The sequence below is a fragment of the Megalobrama amblycephala genome, linkage group LG5, assembly GCF_018812025.1.
Source record: "Megalobrama amblycephala isolate DHTTF-2021 linkage group LG5, ASM1881202v1, whole genome shotgun sequence".
Lineage (NCBI taxonomy): Eukaryota > Metazoa > Chordata > Actinopteri > Cypriniformes > Xenocyprididae > Megalobrama > Megalobrama amblycephala.
Window position 1 is genome coordinate 15,021,735 of NC_063048.1, and position 25,757 is coordinate 15,047,491.

The 25,757-nt window shown below is 35.4% G+C and overlaps 1 long non-coding RNA gene across 1 annotated transcript; it reads left to right on the plus strand.

Annotated features, from left to right (window-relative positions):
- The first annotated feature begins 13,414 nt into the window (after positions 1-13,414).
- Positions 13,415-15,993, plus strand: LOC125268537. Its single transcript, XR_007184925.1, has 4 exons — positions 13,415-14,135; positions 14,608-14,679; positions 15,017-15,121; positions 15,909-15,993. It is a non-coding gene; the product is annotated as an uncharacterized LOC125268537 (long non-coding RNA).
- The last annotated feature ends 9,764 nt before the right edge of the window (positions 15,994-25,757 follow it).

A 25,757-nucleotide genomic window follows, 5' to 3' on the forward strand; every position in this document is an offset into this window, starting at 1 on the left:
CAGGTGTTGCTCTATTAAAATGTAACGCATTGCTCCATGTAGGAAATTTTCAGCGTTTCTCATGGCCTGGCTAAATTGAAGACACCCGTTTGAATGACACCACTGTGAAAAATTACACTGTAAAAAAAAAAGAGAAAGAAGGCACAGCTGGTGAGCCTCTTTATTTACATTTTTGGTGTTTGCAGAAGTGTTCTCTCTCAGGATATCGTAGATTGGTAATGCATTTGAACATCTTCTCTTTTGTTCTGGAGGACCATTTTTAATCCATTCTTGCTCAGACACTTACATTTCCTATTCTGGCCCTTATGTGAACCCACTCAAGCAAGGCGGGAACTGTGGAACAACATGTCCCATTGGGATAGTGGTTAACAGAACATTTAAATCGGCCTGCTTTTATTCCCCTGTATAACTCAAGCCATAGTCTCCAAATAACCTTGCCACTATCCAAAAGTGTTTTTATTATTCATAGAATTTGTGTTCAGTACACCACAGAAAGACAAAAAAAAGGTTTCATTTTGAATGAAAAGGGGGATATAGACATTCAGTCATTATGAAGGTGCAATTTTTTGTTGATTTGAAGTTTAATACCTAACGAAATGAATACTTCTTTTGACAAATCAATTTGAAATGATGTAAACTCGCACACATTGAAGACTCCAGTCATATCAGTGGCCTAGAAAAGACTATTTTGTTCAACATAAGACAGGTTGCCTGCACGGTGGCCGCTTTGTTGAAATCATATGTCCAGCTGTGTCAACTAACTCAACCGAGTTATTAAAGCAACCTTCAGACAAACTTAACTCAAGCTCTGACAATTCAGCCTCTTTTATTGCACACTGGTCAAGCTAAAAAAAAAAAAATGGTATTGAAAATAAAAAGATGTCCTAAAGGAACACTCAAGCTCAGGGTCATTCATCTGTCTGTCCATCTATCAAATGCAAGAAATATTAACGGGTTAGTTCACTAAAAAAAAATGAAAATTCTGTCATTAATTACTCACCCTCATGTCATTCCACATCCCGTAAGACCTTCGTTCATCTTCGGAACTCAAATTAAGATATTTTTGATAAAATCCGATGGCTCAGTGAGGTCTCCAATCACAGCAAGATAATTAATGCTTTTTGTGTACAAAAAAAAAAATAATAAAATAACAACTTTAATCAACAATATCTAGTGATGGGTGATTTCAAAACACTGCTTCATGAAGCTTTAAAGCTTTACGAAATCTTTTGTTTCAAATCAGTGGTATTAAACAATATCAAACATCCAAAATGTATCAAACTGCCAAAGTCACACCCCCAGTGGTGAACCATTGAAATTTCAAAACATTTATGGTGTAACGAAGCCTTGTTTACTGAAATCACGTGACTTTGGCAGTTTAATCCATGCTCCAAACCACTGATTCAAAACAAAAGACTATAGGTGCGTCCCAATTCGCGTACTTATGCACTATTCTATGACGTTTTTAAGTATAAAAAGTGCGAGTAGTGCGAGAAATCAAAAAAGAAAAAGTACACTTTAAATACCTGGATGATGCACTAAATTAACAGAAAAAAATGAAGTGTCGAATGTTGGACACTTCATGCACTCAACTTTCGCAGCTTTAATTACGTAGTGGAGGGGAAGGGGCTGTCAGACTCCGATGTTAAATGACAAAATAACACAATACAATACAATTCATGCACTACATGGATGAGTACATAGTTTAAAGTACATAGTGTATAAGTGCATAGTGTATAGTGCGTCATTTGGGACGTGACTTATTTTTATGCTTTTTAAGAGCCCTCTAAAAATGTGGGGCACTGGTGAAACATCTACTATTACTATAATAGTAGTATTTGCAATATATGTGCTGCTTGCAACATACTTTCTTGTGAAATCATTATTAGACTTAAATCAAAGTAAAGTTTGCCAGTAATGCCTGCAAACCTCCCATAACATGACAAAATCAACACCTGCATCAAAGATAAGGATTAGATTCTGGTTAAAAAAAAAAAAAAAAAACATGTTTAACTTAGAGACTCTGGATATTGGCTATGTCAAAAAATATATTTCAGTTTGATGAACTCATATGTACACAGAGTGTGTGCACATAGCAGCCCCACGCTGTAAATTTTAGATTCAAACCCTGCACCAGATCAGCTGATAGGCATTCGATTGCAGGGCTGGTCGCAGTGGCTCAAATATGGAGATGAATAGGAAGGACTGACTCCGTGGCGTGAAGCGGTGGCTTATTTGTGAGTGTTCAGTAACCCAGCGTGGAGCGTAGACCCGGCTCGGCTGTGTGATTTCTGAGCTCTGACAGAGCTCTGGAGGAAATTGCACGGGTGGATGGTCCTGTGATTGCACAGGCCCTTCTGCACGTCTTACTCTGTCACAACAGCTTGACAGTCTTACTACCGATTTTTCCAACGACTCTGGCATGGCTTTCCGCGCTCGGCTCCTCCTGCACTCGCGCTGTAATAATGGAAGAATGAAATTAGATCATTTGGGAAAAGTCGTTTATTTTCCACTGTCAGTGTGCTTTGTGTATTTGTTCATGGATTGAATTATAGCTCGGAGATGTGCAATAATGAATATATGAACAGTGCTCCTTGTGATCCATCATAGAAGTGTCAGTCATGGAAAAAGTGTTATGGATATGAAACAAAGTTTTTTTCATTGAAAAAAGGGGGTAATTGAATATAATTGTATTGCTAATATGAAATGTTCACAGTAAGAATTCCCATCTTTTGTGTTTTGGCCTGTAATTGTGAAGCTTCTAACGCTTATCAAATCCCTTAGAGAATATGGTAGACAGAATATTGGAGCTTTTTTTTTCATGCAGCAGGAAAAACGCTGACCAATATCACATGATTTATATATTGTATAGATTGTACATAAAAGGGAGACTGTGGCTAGACAATTTGAGGCCAGATTTGCTAAACATGAAAATTGTTGAAAAATAAGTATACTTCAAGTTAATTTTATGAAGTATACTGAAGTAAATTCAAGTATATTTTAAGTATACTTTATGTAGCAAGTATACTAATATCAATGTGTACTAGTAGTAAACTTGTAAGTGTACTATTTCAATACTGCTTAGGACTAAATTGGCCCACTTTTAGTATATAAAATATACGTTTAATTGTACTATAAGTGTAACAGTATAAAACTTTAAGTGCTCAACTAGTTCACAACTATGTTTCGCAATTGTACTGCATCTGTACTACAAGTGAACTAGTATGCTAGTATATAAGTAGTTTACTATTTTAATACTAGTATTATATTTTTTAGTTTATGAAAGTACTTTGCACTCTCAGTAAACTACTAGTTTAGTAGTTTTATTCTGAAAGTATACTTGTAAGTTTTCTTTAAGTAATCATAACATCATACTTATAGTTTACTATTTATATATTATTTTTTGCACTTTCAGTATACTGCTATGTTTCAATTTAGGTATTAATTTTTTATACTTGAAATATACCTTTAAATGTACTAAAACACTTTATTATAGCTTCATGCATTTTTTTTTCAACACCTGAATGTGGATAAGTTTCATAAAGAAAAGCAACATTTTTAACAAAGTTTGTCAAAGCCTGGATCAGATTCAGAACTTCATTCAGTAACAGTAGGCAGTTGTGATTTATATGCTTCTTTATTTAATGTTTGATGATCATGTTATTTTACATTTGCGTGAGCTGTTTCAGCTCCTGTGTTTTGATCTGGAGATTCTGTACTATAAGATGCATAAAAGTGCCCCCTACCGTATGACAGTGAAAACATGAATAGCTAGAAACATTCAGTCAGTGGCGGGGAAAGATTTTAAGTAAATTCTTATGTACACTACTAGTAGACTAGCCTACACAATTCAATTCAGATACTAAGAATTAGGAACATATCTGTTTTCTTTATAAGTCAATATTTTCAAACAATGTAAGTTTATAAGAACTATGTAAAAGAAAGTAGTATATTTAATAGGCTACTTAATCAAAAGATTAAAAATAACTACAAGACAAGACACTTTAAATATTTCATTAAGCTTTTAAGTATATCTTGATCAAAAGATAGAGAAAAGATAGTTATAGGCCAAATATACTTAGACTTTTCTGTCAGTATAAGTCAAGTATACTTAAAGGGTTAGTTCACCCAAAAATGAAAATTATGTCATTAATGACTCACCCTCATGTCGTTCCAAACCCGTAAGACCTCCGTTCATCTTCAGAACACAGTTTTAAGATATTTTAGATTTAGTCCAAGAGCTTTCTGTCCATCCATTGAAAATTTATACTGTCCATTTCCAGAAAGGTAATAAAAACATCATCAAAGTAGTCCATGTGACATCAGTGGGTTAGTTAGAATTTTTTGAAGCATCGAAAACACACTTTGGTCCAAAAATAACAAAAACTACAACTTTATTCAGCATTGTATTCTCTTCCAGAATCCTTTTCATTGAATTGATTCCATTGAATTGATTCCATTGAATCCTTTCATCTGTCGGCGTTGGTAATGCACTTGTACGTCACCGTGGTTGCTTTTGGCGATTAGGATATCCGCGACATGCACACTTACGCACCATTTTAAAAAAAATAGCAATACCAAAATACAAACAATGTAGAATAGCTTGAATACAGCATGCGTCTCCCTCAGACTGTAAACGAAGCTCTGGAGCACCAGATAACACGTCAGCAGGCTCTTACATCAGCAGCGTCACTGCGGAGTCGTGAACCACACTCCAGAGCAGAAGGGGGCGGTAATGCACCAATAAGCTGGATGCCAACCGCCGTAAAACAGGAAAGAAGAAGAAGAAGCGGAGTCGTGAACGCGAATTGACAACAGACCTGGAAGAGAGGACAATGCTGAATAAAGTCGTAGTTTTTGTTATTTTTGGACCAAAATGTATTTTCAATGCTTCAAAATGTCGCGGATGTCCTAATCGCCAAAAATAACCATGGCGACGTAAAAGTGCATTACCAACGGCGACAGATGAAAGGATTCAATGGAATCAATTCAATGGAAAGGATTCCGGAAGAGAAGACAATGCTGAATAAATTCGTAGTTTTTGTTATTTTTGGACCAAAATGTATTTCCGATACTTCAACAAATTCTATCTAACCCACTGATGTCACATGGACTACTTTGATGATGTTTTTATTACCTTTCTGGACATGGACAGTATACCGTACATACACTTTCAATGGAGGTACAAAAAGCTCTCGGACTAAATCTAAAATATCTTAAACTGTGTTCCGAAGATGAACGGAGGTCTTACGGGTTTGGAACGACATGAGGGTGAGTCATTAATGACATCATTTTCATTTTTGGGTGAACTAACCCTTTAAGTGCAATTTTAAGTATATTTCTGAGAAGTACATAAAAAGTAGACAAAGTATACTTTCTTATTTTTAGTTTAAAAGAAGTATACTAATAGAACACTTGAATAAACTTTTTCATAAGAGTGGAAAGTTTTGCACGTGATCTAGGTTACTGATGACGTGCAATGAAAAGAACACAGGCGCAGCCGAATCATTTCTCTAGCAAAAAAACACTGTAACTTATATCCTTCAAACTAAACTTTAAAACTAAAAATGTCAGTCATGTTTGCTTAATGACAGGTTCCACTGTGACAACTTACCCCATATTGTGTAGTTCTATTGGGGCACAAAAATGTCAACATGCATTCAGTAGATATCTTTTTTTCATGGACAACAATGATTGTTCAAAGTTTGTTTTTGTAGCCAAGACTTTAAGTTATGTGCATATGCAGATATTGACTCCCTGGACAAAACAAAACTCCCTGGAGAAATATTCACTGCAGTGAAAGGTGTGACAACTAGCCCTGATGTTATTAGTTTTTCTGCTGGAGGCTTATTTGATTATTTGAGAGTGGAGCATGATACCTATTTCAATAGCTGCTTAAAGCATGTTTGTCTTTCTCCTAAACAGTCCTGCTCCCACATCTACTTTTTAATAAAAGGATGGTATTTCTCTCACCATTTTAAGCTCTCATGGTCAGTCAGGAAAGATAAGCTGTTCCTTATAGTCCAACCGTGGACCTGTCCTCATGGAAGATTGCTTCTCTTTGTAGCGGACCCCCTCTGCTGTCAGTCTGTCTCAGAAGTGACAATGAGCCGGAAGGAACTGAAAAAAAAAAATTGACTATGAAGTAAAAATATTGAAGTGTGAAGAAAAAAGAGACCCTGGCTGGTTATGAGATGTGGCAAGCGTTAAAGAGGAGAAGCACATATCCATTTTCAGTTTTGATGAAGGCACCAATGAGAAAAACTTGTTGCTAAAATTCCTTTTCCTCATTGTGTCTGGATCCTTTCAGTTCGTTGCACATCAATTCTGCATTTGGAAAGACGCAGCTAATCAATGTGTATTCAACATCTGAGCTTCTGACAAAATAAAAGTTTCAGCTCAGCAATTTTTTTAGAAGACTCGCTGCTGACATTTTCGTTTTCTCGTGAATTAGACGAATCTTTGTAAGCCGTAGACAGGACGTGTTCATACGCTTCGAGTTTCTCTCAGACTTCAAATAAAATGACTATGGGAATAATAATAACATCCATCATTTTTCCTGAGAAGCACAATAGGATGAAGAGCATTATATACAGTAGACAGATAGTCTCATGGGTAAGCTTGCTTGATTAGGACGCCCGAATCAGTTTTCAACACATCTTTCATGCAAATCATTTAAATGGATCCAGGAGACTTAATGTACTCCTTGAGGCTTCTCATCAGGAGATTGCTAGACAGAGAGATGAAATAAAATGACTGTTTATTAAATCATGCTGCTCCCAGACAGACATTGTAATAGAAAGAAACAGTCTGACATCAGGAGAGAAGGAAATGTAATTCACTGTGGATTGACCTCTGTAAAAAGCTCACTGCTTGCCAAGACTAAATATACTCCTTTTTGTACATCCCTATTATTTCATAGACGATAATCATATTTTTGGGGGTTGAATTAAATGCCTAAAGGGGACCTATTATGCCCCTTTTTACAATATGTAAAATAAGTCTCTGATGTCCCCAGAGTGTGAATATGATGTTTTAGCTCAAAATACCCACAGATCATTTTTATAGCATGTTAAAACTGCCACTTTATGGGGGTGAGCAAAAACGCGTCATTTTTGTGTGTCCCTTTAAGTGCAAATGAGCTCTTGCTCCCGACCCCCTTTCAAGAAGAGGGCGGAGCTTTAAGAGCTCATACCGGCATACCGACAACAACAAAACAGGACAATCTCACACACTGAAAATGTCAGAAACTGTCAGTAGTGGTGTTCAGACTCATATGTTCGAACAAGAGGCGGACAATGATGCCTACACAGAGCCAGAGAATATATGCATCATGGAGATAGAACAGGTATAGTTTAGTTTAATTACATTAATTAATTAATTACATTATAACTTATGTTGTCATGTTGCTTTTTTCTACTATTAGTACAAGCCTGTTGTAGCGGACCCCGTCCGAATGATGGCCAAAACTTTACTGATGAGGTTTATGAAGTTTATTGTACATCACACAAAAGATGAAGCATCTGTTTTCATTCCATAAAATCACCATGAGAGCTGAATAATAAAAGTACAAGAAGTGCATGGTAAAGTCATAAACTCTCTCTCTCCTTTGCATTATCATCAACATACACAGCGAATTACACAAAAACAACTCGTTACAACTAACAGTAAACAAATATATACAAACCATATGCCTTTTCGGGGGGTGCTTCATAAACTGGTAAACTTTATATCCATAAAACAACTCTGGTGAACTGTATTAAAGTGCATGCTCTCAACTTCATTACTGCCATAACATGTATCGCTCCTGAGACTATAAGCTGGATCATGAACAGTTGGTACTGATCCATCCTTGAATAATAACTTTTTAGCAAAACCTGTGTTTTGTATTGTCCCTTTTTTTGAACCTCGTTCACAAAGCAGTCTGGTGAAAAATGATTCAAGCAGACATAAATGAATTTAGGTATATGGGGGCGCATTCCCTTCAAAAATTAAACAAATCCACTGCGTCTTCAGCGGCTCTGGTGTCAGGAGTAGAAGACTTATGTTACTCTTACTTCCAAGAACAAAACACCTGAGTTGTTAACGAGACATTCTTATCACTACAGTTGCTCTGGCCTGGAAAAATGCCGGAGAGTATACAACTCGCTCAGTTTATCAGCAGTTGTGGGCGGGGCCTGTACAAAGTGACATCACTTTGTACAGAATCTGTGAACAGCTTGTTCTGAGACACTGCTTGTGATTTATGGGGATTAAAAAAAAAGAAAAAAGGAGTGGGTGGATTTTTATCATTATAGGGTAGTTGTGTACACACACTGCCAGCACACATTTATGTTCAAACACCATGTAAAAGTGAATTTTGTATTATAATAAATAGGTTCCCTTTATTATGTTTTACTTTCAAATAATTTTATTTTCTGATCACTAAAACCTCTTAAGGGTGCACCTTGTGATGCAATTATATACCTTTAATGGATAGAAAAGTGAAGAAATAGGAGAAAATAGTGGGAGATAGAGGGGTAATGGGATCTACATTCCCTGGAGCACTAAAGCTTCAACACGTTTTTTAGCTTTCTTTTGTTGGGTTTCCAGTCCATCAGAGCATTGCCTCAGATATATAGTCTTCTATTGTGGTTGCAACATATGTTTTTATGATCTTACATACAGCAATATGTGTTTGAACATCATACATGACAGGGACTGCCAGAGGGCAACAGTAGAAACATTCACAATTTCCATGTCAGTCCAGACTAGTTAATGACAGAATCTCAGATAATAAGGCGATGAATACTTTTTCCTTCTTGTATCAAACAAAAATGAAATCACAAAGCTGTTCAGCTCCCCTATGGACCCTGTTAACATGACTTTGAAGTCAGACTGATTTGTTGTAATTTAACACTTTATTCACAGAGACTACAAAGATATAATTTCAACAGTGCTTTTCTAAGACTGTCAAATGGAATGCTGTTGTTGCGGGCCTACTCACGAATGCTAATGCTGAACCAAAACAATTAGCAGCTGTTCACTGTACAGTGCTCAACCTCTTTGTTAACTAAGCTACCTTGTGGGTAATTAGAACAAACATAACTTCCTTTTATGCAGAGCTGCACACTGTTTACATTACTGACATCTTTAGAGTTTACATTATCAGCTCATTAGCCCTGATCACTTGGAAGCCAATATTAAATGCAAAGCAAAGACCAATTAAGACAAACATGGATAAAGCTGAACTAACATTTACAGCAGTGGATACTTGATAGAGGAAATAATGGTTCCTGAAAAGTGTATTTATTCTGAAGTACTCTAGTGAACTCAGTTCTTGTCTTGCATTTAGTAGTTAAACAAAACTTCATAGCCTATTTTGCATGAAATTTTGAAATTATATATATATATATATATATATATATATATATATATATATATATATATATATGCATATAATGCAATGTATATAATGCGTAATGCACCACACATTAGTTTAAAATGGCGATTAACTTACCTGTACAATAAGCTGTTTAAAATGTGCATTCTTCCGTTCAATTTCGAGCATCCAGATGGTATAATCACACATGTCTTGTGGAGCGCTGTCAGAGTATTATTTGTCATTTTGGAAACAGAGGGTAAATGTGGACTTCAAAGATTTCTTAAGGTGTCGTGCCCTCTATAGGACCAGCGACTAGTCGATGTCAAGCTTAAAGGGTTAGTTCACCCAAAAATGAAAATTCTGTTAATTACTCACCCTCATGTCTTTCCAAACCCGCAAGACCTTTGTTCATCTTCGGAACACAAATTAAGATATTTTTGATAAAATCCGATGGCTCAGCGAGGGCTCCATTAACAGCAAGTTCATTTAAACGTTCAAACACCCAGAAAGGTACTAAAGACCTATTTAAAACAGTTCATGTGACTACAGTGGTTCAACCTTAATGCTATGAAGTGACGAAAATAATTTTTGTGCGCCAAAAAAAAACAAAAACACTTTATTCACCAATATCTAGTGATGGGCGATTTCAAAACACTGCTATATAGTGGTTCGGAGCGTGTATCAAACTGCCAAAGTCAAGTGATTTCAGTAAACAAGGCTTCGTTACATCATAAGTGTTTCGAAATTTCAATAGTTCACGTGACTTTGGCAGTTTGATACATGCTCTGAACCACTGATTCGAAACAAAAGCTTCGTAAAGCTTCGTAAAGCATATCTATGGCATCCATGGTGGAAACGTGAACAAAGACAACAGGAAATTATGAATACAAACAAACGTTACACGACAATGATGTTCTAAAAGTGGGAGTTTTTTTTTTTTTTGTACAGATGACAACGTTATCAAAAATAATCCCTGCTCGCAGGATCCGTGAAAAAAGCTCAGTAGTTAGCGATGTCACTTTGTAAAGACTACATGCCTGCATACATATGCATTATTTTACAGAGCATTGCTATACACAGGAAATATGCATGTCCATGCTGGCACTGTTTTCACAGATTCGCGTTTTTGTAGTTTACATGGAGATGTAAACTGTATTGTTTTCAAAAGCTAGAACTTTGAAACCAGTTTTCAAAAGTTTGCATTTTCAGGCCCCCAGAATGCCGTTGTTGTGTAAATGAACAGCCAAAACGCATAAAAAGTTTTCCGTTTTTAGTTGAAAATGATGCCGTAAAAACAGCCCCTAAAAGTAGAAAATGAAACTAACAGAACATAACCATTACATAATATTACAATTTAAATTACATTTTAATTTTACAATTACAACTTTTCATTTTTTTTTTCAAAAGATAATTTCTACCTGTGATGGCAAAGCTGAATTTTCAGCATCATTACTCCAGTCTTCAGTGTCACATGATCCTTCAGAAATCATTCTAATATGCTGATTTACTGCACAAGAAACATTTCTTATTATTATCAATATTGAAAACAGTTGTACTGCTTAATATTTTTGCAGAAACCGTGATATGTTTTTTTTTTTTTAGGATTCTTTGATGTATAGGCTTGAAAAAACAGAATTTATTTGAAATATTTTTTGTAGCAATATGTCTTTACTATCACTTTTGACAAATTTAATGCGTCCTTGCAGAATAAAGGTATTAATTTTCAAAAAAAAAAAAAAAAAAATACTGACCCCAATCTTTCATTCAATCATCATTGGCAATTAGGTTAGTCAGAGGTGCTGACCTGGACTCCTTCAAAGTTTCAAGGAGTTTCTACCATATGGCAGCAATACATACTCTAATTTGACCTTCAATTTCTCCACAATATCCTCACGTAGCAGAAGCAGATTAGCTAATGACCACAGCCAGCATGTTTGTAGCAGGTAACAGTTGCCTCCCTCCGTCTCATTTCCTTGTGAAAGTGCAATGTTCACTTGTAAGCTAGCTCAGCATTTGCTACAGATGCACATGCCCATCATCATTAACTTTGGCCAACAAGCAGCTGCTTCATGACATTAGAAACCCCATCTGTTACCCTCCCTACGCATCAGCACAGCAACTCTCCTCGCCAGCAGCAGAAACAGTGACAAACGCCCGGGCGGTCGGCAGCCGCAGGAAATCGAAACTCCTCGACCATCCCCCAATAGCTCCTTATTTGTGCTGATGGGAGCGCAAACACAAGCATTTGACTCAATTGCAGGAAATTGATATAGCTGTCCTACGGGCAAGGCGCGCTATTGCTCTGTCGACCATATCTCCTCAACTGTGTAGGTAAGGACATCATGCATCACATCAAGACACCAGATGAGCACATTAAACTATAAAAGGTGTGACAATGGATCTCCCAGCAGCCCTGTGTTAACCTAAATCAATTATTTTCATTTCAGAGTGAACTTAAATCTGGCCTATTGTTAAGAAATAGGGCCACCCTCTTGTCCTATAAGAATGCATGTCAGTGTTTTCAACATGTTCATGTTCATGTTCCAGAATGTTACTCACTAAAATGTCCATGTTCAGACAAAGCGGTATGATTCATGTGGCTGCGCACATCTCCCAAGAGCCATCTAAAGAGTATGTGGGTTAAATTTCATTTGCCAGAATGGTTCTGTTCTTTTTATGTCTCTCTCTCGCATTATGTTATTGTCATTTTGAGAGAAATTAAGTAGATTGTTTGACAGAATCATCAGTTAACAAGTGCATTTTTTATTTTGCAGTCCTGTTCCCCATGCACATACTATGTTCTTATTATAGATATTACAAATAGCTGGGTAATAACTAGGTACTAACCATGAACCTACCCTACAAACCTAACATTAACCCATGTAGTTACTATATATTACTCAGTACTTTCTTAGGTAAGTACACTGTAAGTACACGTAAGTGCACATACATACACTCCCGAATTCCGGAAATGTTGGGACATTTTTTTACATTTGAATAAAATATAAACGAAAAGACTTTCAAATTACATGAGCCAAAATTTTATTCACAATAGAACATACCCTTGTGAAAAAGAAGTGCACTTAATTGTATTGAAAGTGTACTTTGTGTGTACTTAGTATACTTTTTAAAAATTGCACTTGCAGATAATACAATATAAATAAAATTAAAGGCCACTTAAGCCACTTAAGTAGAATACTTAATGACAATATTTATTATCATGCTTATACTGCACTTTTTAAATGACTTTGTAATAATGTCAAATTAATTGTTATTATACATGCTTAAGTGCATGACAATATTTACTAAATGCACTTGAATGCAAATTAAGTTGTACTTAAAGTAATAATGTATTTACTAATTAAGTTGTACTTATGCTTGAATTTTTAAAAATACACTTTGTAATAATGTCAATTAAGTTGTACTTAAATAAAGTACACTTTAATGACAATATTTATTATCATGCTTAAGTGCACTTTTTAAAAATGCACTTTGTAATAATGTCAAATTAAGCTGTACTTAAAGAAAGTACACTTAAATGACAATATTTACTAACACGCTTGAGTGCACTTTTTAAAAATACACTTTGTAATAATGACTTATTAATTGTACTTACAGAAAGTAAACTTTAATGACAATATTTATTAACACACTTGAGTGCACTTTTTAAAAATGCACTTTGTAATAATGACTTATTAAGTTGTACTTAAAAAAGTACACTTTAATAGCAATATTTATTAACACGCTTAAGTGCAGTTTTTAAAAATGCACTTTGTAATAATGACTTATTAAGTTGTACTTAAAGAAAGTAGACTTAAATGACAATATTTATTGACACTTTTTTAAAAATGCACTTTGTAATAATGACTTATTAAGTTGTACTTGAAGAAAGTACACTTTCATGACAATATTTCTAAACATGCTTAAGAGCACTTTTTAAAAATGCACTTAATTTTTACCTAATTATGACTTTATAGTGTTTTAAATAAGTAAACTTATTCTGATGTATTGACTTATATATTAAAGCACATGAAAAATAATTTATTTTAATTTCAACTTAAGTGTGTTGTCCAAGATGACATTTGTTAATGTATTTTAAATGTGCTTAGTCTTTAATAAATACTGTGTGCATTAATACACTTGAAATTTATTTTTCTGAATTTCAAAACACTTGCTTATACAGTGTATAATCCTGTACAACTTATTGTTGAAATTTTTATCACCAGCTCCTGCTCTAAACTCGACTAGTGTCAGTTTTCTACATAATATTTGACATAAAATGTTTTTTTTTTTTTTTTACGGAGTGCTGTATTTGTGATACTTAATGCAACAGTGCTGTACTTTACATATCTGTATAATACTTATAATATCATTGTTGTTCTAAGTTGATTAAACCTATTTAATTGCAAGCAAAAGTTTAACAGATCTAAAAAATAATTTGAATTCATATTCAGTTAAAATACATTTAATTTTAATCAGACTAAACTATAAAATAATTGAATTTCAGTTAGGTGAATGAGTCAAGTTCTGTAAACTTACAGTCTAACTACAACAATGAATTAGAAAAACTTCCAACTTGAACAAATTTAATCATGCGCATGCGCCACAATACTACGTCATGACGGCGCATTACTTCACCAGAGTTTGAAAAATGCACCTTCAGCCATCTTTCTGTGATCGCGATGCGCGAGGCAACTTTGCTGATCAAAGAAGAAAACAAAGGAGCGCACGTTTGGATGACTACAGATGAGACGTTATGTATTACAAATAAGTAAGTATCTTTATATTGATATATGCTCTCTTCATTTTTATTTTTTCACCGGAACATAGCAGTTCTTATGAGTGTAACTTATTTAGTTTAATCGCAATATGGAGGTGAATTAATCATGTTTCCTGTAATTTATTTATGATTGCATTATAATAATTTCTTATACAATATGAACGTGGTCGCGTGTGTGGGCGTGTTCAAAGAATTTGGCTGCTGAAAATATATTTTAATTGAACTCTGACTTTTTAAATCATTTTAAATGACTTTAAGTTAAATTTGCAGAACTAAATTCAAAGATCTGATCTTGTAACATTTAAAGACAATTATATACATTTAATCGCTATTATAACCACCAGTAATGCTTATAATCTATTTTTCTTTTTGCATTTGAAAAGTTAGTTGTTCAATTACTGTTTGTGTTTGTAATATGTAATATGTTTGTGCTTATCTGTTGTTTTATATATTCATTTTGTAGGATCAGTACAGATTTGTTATTGGAGATACAGTGCAAGCTGTGTGGAATCAAAGACCTGTATGTATTGATGAGGTGATGTTCCATGTTTTTCCATTAATTCAGCCACCCTGATCACACACTACAAGCTAAAACACTGCCATCAACTGTCCTTATAGCTTTTAAATGCTTTGAATCTTTTCTGTTTGCAAGTAATAAATTCTCACCTGTGCACTTACAAATCCCCATCTAATCATTATATATTTATATTTACATATAATGATATTATTATATAATTATTTTCAAAGCAAAACCCCTCAATTTGCTTGGGCCTTGGGTTATTTATCTATATTTGTGTAATTGATAAAGTTATGTTTAATTCCTTGTAAAGTAGGAATAAAAATGTTTATAAAAATGTTCTCTATTTTGAAAGGCCAGTGTCAGTGAAGATGGTGTGGTCACTGGAATCCTGGTGTTTGTGGGAAATGTGAAGGAGCTTCTCCCAGGATTCTACAACAGTGTTGTCCTGATGACTGAGGTAATTCATCTTGGGTGATGCAGTTGCGGTCAAAAGTTTACTTACACCTTGCAGAATAAACTGCTTCATCAGGGAAGTACTAAATAAAGAAACAAATACAATGCTAATTTGTATGATTTGTTTGTTTTATAATAAAGTTATGATTATGTAAACTTTAGAATTACATAATCATATTTCTACTCTAAATTGTTTTTTGAAATATAAACATTTAAATTGTAGCTGTCATAAATTATGTATTCAAACATTAAATACATAAATTAATTATAAAAAAAAATATTTAAAATAAAATTATAATGAATATGTAACGTGGTGCATATAATTAGCAGAATGCTCCTCTCTATAGCTGACTAATGAGTTTATGCTGAATATGATTTTTCTGAAGTAAATGTGATGTTACGTGACATTGTTTACAAGCTGTTTCATTGACGTCTTTCCACGCGTTGAAACACTGATTGAGCGATTAAATGTGACAACTTATGGGTCAGTTGTACTGTATGTTGTAACATACCTTCAGATGTTCATTCATATTTATTTCACACTGTAACTGGTATTAAAGTGGAGGAAATTATCAGTACACAGTAAACATCTTGGCCACAGGCTTCAATCACTATCAGCAACTCTTTGCCTTTAGGGAATACCAAATGGGTTTTTATTATTTTCAAACCTACAAAGGTGGATATAAACTTTGGAGTTCTGTATATATATCTATATCTATTGATTTCATTCGATTGAACCAATTATAATAATGGACTGACTCTTACTTCTTTTTTGTTTTTTTTTCCTCCAGGTATTTATTTTTTTTACTTTCTTGCCTCTTTGGAACATGTTCATTTATGCATACTGTGTAGAGGTGGTTCGCAGCTTCATGGACATTTAAGGTTTTCTGCCGATGAAGAGCTTCTGGGACATTGACATAAACAGCACTTTTTCATACAACTTAAAAAAAGGTGGTGATGGAATTTTGGTTTTCTTGTTTTTGTGCCTTTGGAATTCATTGTTTTTTTGTTTGTTTTGTTTTTTCTTTTCAAAATTACCTTCCAGCAGTAAGATGAAGAAACCTTTTTGTCCTGTTTAATGTTTGTGCTATAAGGGTTGCAGCATTCAGTTCAAAAGCCAGCATCTTAATATATTAGATAACTTATCTAACTATGATTGACTTTTTTTACAGTATTTATCAATATTTGTTAACATTAGTAAAAATGGTTAATAAAATGTATAGTTAGCATGTTAAGAGCATAAACTTTTGATTTTAATAATGGTATATTAACTAGGATTTATAAATGCAGTATTTTTCTTGTTCATGTTTTGTTAACTAATAGAAGGCAAAGTTTTGAATCTTTTCTTTTCTTTATGAAATGTTGATCTTATTTATCATCTTATACAGAATGATTTTATCTGAAAATATATTGTGATGGTAAGGTTTTGTATGTGATGGAGAAAATTATAGTGCATATAAGCCTCACTGACCTGACTCTTTCTAAATGTTAAAGTGTTGTAATTGTTTGTGATTGTGTATAGTGTTTCTTGGGTTTTTCTTGTGCATTTTAATGAAGGCCTTGTGTATTTCAGCAGGACAACAAAACCACATACTGCAGCTATTACAACAGAATGGCTTTGTTGTAGAAGAGTCCGGGTGAAAACTGTACATTTAATTCATTAAGATTTGGCCTGCCTGCAGTCCAGATCTTTCACTTATAGAGAACATTTGGTGCATCATTAAACGAAAAATACGTCAAAGACGACCACAAACTCTTCAGCAGCTGGAAACCTATATCAGGCAAGAATGGGACCAAATTCCAACACCAAAACTCCAGAAACTCATAACCTCGATAACCAGACGTCTTCAAACTGTTTTGAAAAGAAGAGGAGATGCTACACCATGGTAAACATTCCCCTGTCCCAACTATTTTGATACCTTGTAGCAGGCATCAAATTTGAAAATTTCTCAGTTTAAACATTTGTTATGTTATCTATGTTCTATTGTGAATATAATACTGGCTCATGTGATTTGAAAGTCATTTAGTTTTTATTTTATTCAAATTTTAAAAAAAAAAACGTCCCAACATTTCCGGAATTCGGGTTGTAAAGTGCAACAGTTAACTGTTGTCAGTTTGCTAAGTATCATGATCAACCACTTACAATAGAGCACTGCAGTGATGACGTATTTTTGTAGGCCAACCCAAAAGTTCACCCTGGATCCCTCGACAAAAACCCAAAGCAGGATTTTTCCATTGGCTTTTAGATTATTGCAGAAAATAAGTTCTGTGATCAACAAGTGTATGATACGTACATGTTTTGTTCATCAAAATAACCTTCACAAATAAACATAACTTTTATGATTTTTAAAGCCTATATAAAATCGCCAAAAGTAAAAAGCTAAACGCAGGCTATAAGTGAACTACACCAGGGACTCATGACTTTCAACATCACCATCATTTCAGTCTTTAAAAAAAAATACCTGAAAGTTTGAGTTAGAATAGTTTTTAAGAGTGCAGTTATAAATCCAACGAAGCTGTTTACGGTGGACAAGTGAGTAGATGAGTTTACCTGTTCAGCTGATGATGTTTAATGTCCCTGACAGTCTCATTTAGCCACTTGTTAACAACCGCTTTTTCAAGACAAGTAGGCCTAAATACTTTTTAAAAATCTCAAGGGGGTATTACTGATGTATTTTGTCATACAATAAAACATGAACATATCTTGCACTTATGTTAATCACATAACTTAATCAAAAATCCATTCAAAAAGCCCATTGACTTTAGGATGATGAAACCAGAAGTGCTAAAATGCTAAATCTTTCCACATTTTGGCCCACAAAAATAAAGCATCCCTGTAGCACTTTAGAAATGACTTCTAGCTTCTCAGGTCACCATTTTTACTCTAGGGATGAGCCTAAAGCCAAAATCCAAATTCAGAAAGGCACAGAAAACAAATAACACATTCTACGGAGCCCCTTAAGTGACATGGTTAGGCTTGCTGCAGTAGTCGGTTATATTACAGTACATCTGATTTCACTTATCACGTGAAGATAGTAAGGATAGATGACATGACAGGATGATGTCGGAGGATTTGGTGCGTAACAGATCCTGAGCGTCATTGAAAAACATCTTAAAATGTGTGCTCAGTACCGCCACTCTCTATGAACAGAGTATGAGTGATAGTGAATTGGAAAGTGAAAGTGACAAGTGAACTTGCATTCAAAAGCAATTTCAGTACCCTGCATATTGATAGCAGCACCCTGATGCCCGCAAATTATATACAAAATAATTACCCTTTTTTTTTTTTTTTTGCATCACCATTTCCTATTGGGGGTTCCATAGACTGTGTCATTTCCTTTCCAAACATAGTATTCAGCTTCAGGCACATCCCTAGCAGACACAGTAGGAAAATTGCAGTGATATTTTGGGTAGCACTGAACGGTGCTGTAGGTGGGGATAATGTTCATTGCTGAATGTGGTATGTAGTGATGTTTTAGTCATTTTGTAGGTATTATTCACATGGTGACAGGTGGACATGCCTCTTCTAATTTGTGTGACCATATATATTTATAGTACTGCAGTTACACTGATGAGCCTAGAGCAATGAGCGTGCCTGGCAACCGAACAGCAACAGAGCAGTATATAAAACACCCGAGTATCAAAAGTGGTGCGACAAACCATCATTCAGCGGTATGTCGTCCACAGCTCATTGATGTCATAGCGTAAACTGTCGTGCATTGTTCACAGTGACGCAGGGCCACAGTGCAACAAATCACCAGCAGCTACAACAGCAGTGACCAGGGCAATGTGTCACAGCTCACAGTTCATCGCAGCCTTCTGCATATGGGCCTGCGTAGCCAATGACCCAGCCGGGTCCCCATGCTAACTGCATGCTATCGCCAACAATGCATGAAATGGGCTCAAGATCATCAAGATTGGACCGTGGATGATTGGAGGAAAGTGGTTTGGTCTGACGAATCAAGATTCCTGGTGCATCACGTCGAAGGCCAAGCGTGGATACGCTGATTACCAACAGAGGCTATGGCACTTGGATGCACTGTTGGGCAAACATAGGCTGGCAACAGTTTTCTTTTCATTATCCCAATAGTACAATCCTTGACAGCTGTCAGGTATCTGAACATTGTTGCAGACCAAGTGTACCCATTCATGGCAACTGTTTTCCCTGCCGGTGATGGCCATTACCAACAGGATAATGCGCCATGCCACACTGCCAGAATTGTCAAGGAGTGATTTGAGGAACATGATGGTGAATTTCTGTTAATGTCTTGGCCTGACATGAACCCAATAGAACATTTGTGGTTCGACTTGTAAAAGCAGGGTCGTGCTAAATCACCACCACTCCACAATGTATGGGAACTGGAGGACCTGCTCTTGACATTGTGGTACCAGATACCCCAGGAAGACCTATTGCCATCCTCGTCGAATCAATGCCTCGCCGCGTGGCTGCTGTTTTGCGGGTTAAAGGAGGTCCTACATGTTATTAGATAGGTGGTCATAATAGGGGCTTTCATAACGAATATTTCTAGGAACTCAGTTATAGGAACTAGCCACTAGGATAGTTCCCTGAGAACTAATTTCTCCCCTGGGCCATGTTCCTGGTTGCAAAGGTTCCTCCGGTGTGAAAGCCCCTATTGGAATGGCTCATCGGTGTATACCATGTGCATGGTTGAATTTCTGAATGTGTACAGGGGGTAACATGATATGATTGTCTTCAATTGAAATAATACTCAGTAATCTAGAGAAGTATACAGCATAAGTCTAATTTCATTGATAACTGAATCGAGTAAATGATGCCACAGGGACAGAATACCCACATCTACACTTAATGGTTGGTTATTATTCAGTAAGTGGCCTTTAAGCTTTAAGGGCTAAGACCCTTCCTTTGAATTCAAGCCAATGATTAGATGCTTATACTATATACTTTTCAACCTGGATAAGTACATTCCCTAACTTAAATAGCAGAATTCAGGGTTATTTCTCCATGTTTTTCCATGACATGACACATTTGCTCTCAAAGTGCTTGTTGTCTATTTCAAAGGATATCGTTTTGCACAGTGGGAGTGATACAATGTCTCTAATGCAATGCTGATTAAGGCCCTAATGACCGAAAATTGAGGAGCATAAGTGGACCACTTAAATCCTAAGCTGAAATATAAGCATGTGCAGTTATCCCAGGATGTTATCCCAGCAGTTTACAGAATCTCCACATCAATTTTCCAATTGACCTTAAAGCACCTTAGTATGAAAGGAATAATTCATGTAATTTTTACAATTATTTTTGTAATTAATTTGCAAAAGTATTTTTTATAAATAAGAGAAAATATTTGAATGTATCATAGTTAAATTGTCTAACTGCATATAAAGCTGATTTCATAAGAAGACCTCGCTACAATGAAAAAGGATATTTAATTCATCATGCATCCCCATCTGTTCTGGTTGTGAAAAAAATTAGAAGCGCTCTTAGTGGATGAAGTCAATTATGAACTCCATCCATCAAACTGCCATTTTCTCCTGAGCACCAGAAATCCAGAGGTGAACAGTTGCTTGAAGCATCCACATAAACATCCCCAGTTAATAATATTATCTTTCTAATGCATAAATCAAAATAAATTCTGCCACATGATCTTCTTGTATTATGTTTAAGTTTAAATCTGCTGATGGACAGTGTTTGAACAAGCCCACAAAAGAACAAAATAGTTTTGGGAAGGAGCAGTCGTTCATAACAATGGTAATGGGATGATTTTAGAAAAGGAAATTCTGTGAAACTATGAAACGAAAGATGCATTATGCCTAATCACACATGAAAAGGTGAGGAATGAACACTCTTTTGCTTACAGCGCATCTGATCAAATGATGTCAGAGCTCCAGCTCTGCTGTGCTATCACTGTAGTGAGCAGCAGTCATTAGCTTATCTGGCAAGGAGGCAGGTGTGATACCACAGAAAACAAGCAAGCCCACAATCTCCAGGGCTGTGGGCAGAGACTTTGTGTAAACAAGAATGAAAAGTAGTCCTGAGCGCACTTCTAATACCAAAACCCGGGGGGGGGATTTGGAAGAGTCAACAGATAAGACGTGTTGACGTCTACTGGTGCTGCTGATAACCTGTGCTCTCCAAAAGGACACATGCATGTAAAAATATTATATACTGTAATTAGTATACACTGTAAAAAAAAAAAAAAAAAAAAAAAAAAATCCATAGTTTTTACAAAATAATTTTGGCAGCTGTGGTTGCCAGAATAATTTTGTAAAAAATACAGAAAAACTGTAAACACATTTAAAGAACAAACTGTAAATTTTATAGTATAAAACTGTCATTTACAAACAAGAAAATTTTCAAAGTAAACCAGTAAATTCAACAATGCACACTACTAAAATCTGTTTTGTACCTTTAACATATACTTGACAACCACATTATAATGCAGGTGTTAAAGGTTCCCTAGAACGTTCTTTCACAAGATGTAATATAAGTCTAAGGTGTCCCCTTAATGTGTCTGTGAGGTTTCAGCTCAAAATACCCCACAGATTTTTTTTAATTAAATTTTTTTAACTGCCTATTTTGGGGCATCATTAACTATGCACCGATTCAAGGCTGCGGCCCCTTTAAATCTCGCGCTCCCTGCCCCCCAAGCTCTCGACTATAATACAGTGCATAAACAAAGTTCATACTGCTAATATAACCCTCAAATGGATCTTTACAAGATGTTCGTCATGCATGCTGCATGCATGCTTCAGGATCATGTAAGTATAGTATTTATTTGGATGTTTACATTTGATTCTGAATGAGTTTGATAGTATGCTCCGTGGATAAAGCTAACATTTATAAAGAATGAAGTTGTGTTTATGAATTATACAGACTGCAAGTGTTTAAAAATGAAAATAGTGACGGCTCTTGTCTCCATGAATACAGTAATAAACAATGGTAACTTTAACCACATTTAACAGTACATTAGCAACATGCTAACGAAACATTCAGAAAGACAATTTACAAATATCACTAAAAATATCATGTAATCATGGATCATGTCAGTTATTATCGCTCCATCTGCCATTTTTCGCTATTGTCCTTGCTTGCTTACTTACCTAGTCTGATGATTGTGTAATGATACCTAGCTGTGCACAGATCCAGACGTTAATACTGGCTGCCCTTGTGTAATGCCTTGAACATGGGCTGGCATATGCAAATTTTGGGGGCGTACATAATAATGATCCCGACTGTTACATATCAGTCGGTTTTATGTTGAAATTCGCCTGTTTTCCGGAGGTCTTTTAAACAAAAGAGATTTACATAAGAAGGAGAAAGCAATGGAGTGTTTTTACTCCTTTTTTACCTTTTCACCTTTAAAAGAGAAAGCCACATGAAGAATCAGAGTTCATCACAAGTAGCTTTTCCACAAGCTGAAATATATACTAATATAAAGTAGTGATGTGTCGTTCTTGAACGATTCGTTCATTTTGAACGAATCTTTAATGTGACTCGGGAAGAACGAGTCGTCTCGGGGGGTGATTCGTTCAGTCGCGCATGTGCAATATTCTACAGGTTCTGTACTGCTAGTAGTAGTTCACCTGATGATTCAATTGATTAGTTCATTTCATGAGTCTTTCGGGTTTTGAGTCGTTCCTTAATCACGTGACAGACCCATACGCTACCAATGCATTCTGAGCCGGAAAGAGAATTGATTAGTTCTTTTTATGAATCTTTCGGGTTTTTGAGTCGTTCCTTAATCACGTGACATACCCATACACTTTGCTGTGTGACCCAAGCACATTATATTTATTAGTAAATAACGTTAACTCTCCAGTTTTGTTTGAGTTTGTGTTACAACTGTTAAAGCTGAAGTTATCATAACCTTGATGTTTTAAACTAACATTAATAATTCAAATTCAAAATGTTATTTGCTTTTAATTTATGTCATTATGTCCTTTTTGAGCAATCTTCTTATACATATATTAGACCAATATGTCAAGTCTGCCTAGGAAAAGCAATTATTATAACAGCAAACTCAAAATTGGAGTAAAAATGAACAAACTAGGCTATAAATACTTTGTATTGTAGGCTTGGATTATTATATTATTATATAGCCTAGTGTTTATTTACAGATAGACAGTCAAAAAGATAAATTAATCAATATTTTATTTATAACAGAGCTTTATTTATTTATAATAACACACCACAGATCCTCAAGAAACAGTAACAAAAACAGTGACAGAAATGTCAGAAATAGCGTATGGGTCTGTTACGTGATTAAGGAACGACTCAAAACCCGAAAGACTCATGAAGAGAACTAATCAATTCTCTTTCCGGCTCAGAATGCATTGGCTTAGTGTATGGGTCTGTCACGTGTTTAAGGAACGACTCAAAAACCCGAAAGACTCATGAAATGAACTAATCAATTCTCTTTGCGGCTCGGAATGCATTGGTTTAGCATGGGACTGCCTGTCACGTTATTAAGGAATGACTTAAACCCGAAGACTTGTCAGACAAGAGGTGAGGTGAGCTTAATCAGCTTGTCATAAACTGAAGACCCAGGTTATGAACAAAACACCATCATGGTAACCCACAACACTTACATAATGCAATAAACATTCATTAAACAACAGAAGATGTAACATAAAACCCAAATGTACATAACTGATAACAAAAACTATTAAGAAACGATTATTTAAACAAAATACTTTCAAATGTGGAGTGTCACACAGGGAATTGTGGGAATATCAGTTTACAGTTTTTGACTGTACATTATACTATTTTTACTTCTAAAAATTGTAAAATTTACAGCATTTTACTGTGAAAATTACATAAAATTTCTGGTAAGAGCTTTTACAGTGTATATAGTACGGGAACTTATTGTTACCCTATTTACAATTTTTTTCCTTAGCATTTTTACAATATTTTACTGTTAAAATCACATTCATTTTTTACAGTGTAGCAGAATTTAAAGTTGGCATGAAACTGAAGTAATAGTCTTTTCTTCCCTATAGTGAAGTATATCTAAGTGAAACGGTTTGTCGAACAAGAAAAAAATGTATGGTGGGACTTGATTTTGTCCATCAGGAATTGAATTGGAATCGTTGGATTGTTGTGTTTGCTATTGCTGCCGCTATTGCTATCACTCCAATAAAAACAGCATCAGAGATGTATGTTTTAAACAGTTTATTTGCCAGGTAAGTTAATCGCTATTCTAAACTAATGTGCTGCTGCTACATTAATATGCACATTAGACAGTAGCTCGCACATCACGTGCAGATCGCGTGTACACAGAAACATTCAGGAGCGCAGAAAATTACTGTCAATGCTGTCCTGTGATTAATCCAATTAAAACAACTTAAAAACTAAGAGTTCTAGCATATATTTCTTTCTGTTTTCTAAAGTAACTAAAACCCACAGCATCACTACGCTATTAGTGGAGAGACACTGCACTGACAGGATTAATCCACATACGCCATAGCTCTCTCACTAATGCATTCGAATAAATGTAATCTTACTGTGCTACTTGACTGTATCTGATATAGAACAAGCAGAAATCTGTAAGAAATATAACGACCCACAGACAAAATAACTGATAAAAATAAGCTGTTATGTAGGAGCAATAGTCTTGTGGGCAGCGCTCTGACATATACTGCAGCTGTGAACAAAGCGAAAGGAGTTTGAATCTCGGCCCAAGTTTCAGGCTTCTCAAGCTAGCATCAAAGTTTGTTCACAAACTTTAGCCTATAGTTGCAAATTGTGGCATGTTGCAAAGCATTTCTATCTTTAATCTTAATCACATACCTACAATATTATAATATACAACATATATACAGTATATAATACTATGTTTGACGTAGTATCAGAAGCATCTAGGATGAAGTTTTTTTCCCTCCTCTTCTGACTGAAATTTGTCAAACCAAGGCAAGGACACACAGTTGGTATCCATCCAGAACTGGGTCGATTTGCAACAGGGCTGTCAAAAACATTATGAGCAGGGATTATTGTTACTAAAGAAGAGCTGAGAATGCAGATGTCAATGGAATATGCACAAATGGAGAAAATCTTTTACAGTCTATGCATTTGCAATATCCGTGGTCTCTGCAGAGCGTTATGTAAGCATGCTATTGTATAAAGCCATTTTCAATTGTTGTGCCACTAACGGCCTGTCAGTTGTAGCAATTATGGATTGCCCTTTAAAGAGGGCCAGAGGACACCAACACCGTTTTTTAGCGTCTGCATTTCCAGGCAAAGGGTGTTCAGAGCAGCCAGCTCCTAAATTAGTGCTCTATTTAGCAGCATCAAGAGGCACCACATGGTCAGTCCCATCTTCCAATCGGATGATGTTTGAGCAATAACACTTTACATTAACTAGCATTATATTTACATTCCAGTAGCATACTACATGTAGTATTTAAGTTACATCACATCACAGGAGCAAGAGCACTGTTGTTCCAAATCAACCGAATGAATGCAAGTGTGACAGTGTGTCCTGTATTGTTCATGATTCAGGAATGGTTTACTCACGCACAAATTCGTTTGAAGCAGTTTCTCACACTGAAATAACAACAGGACACTTTATATGACAGAAAATAAAAAAGAGCTCTGGATGAGATGGATGCTTAGTTAGTGACAATTTATAGGAAACAAAATTAGCAAATGTTTATTATGA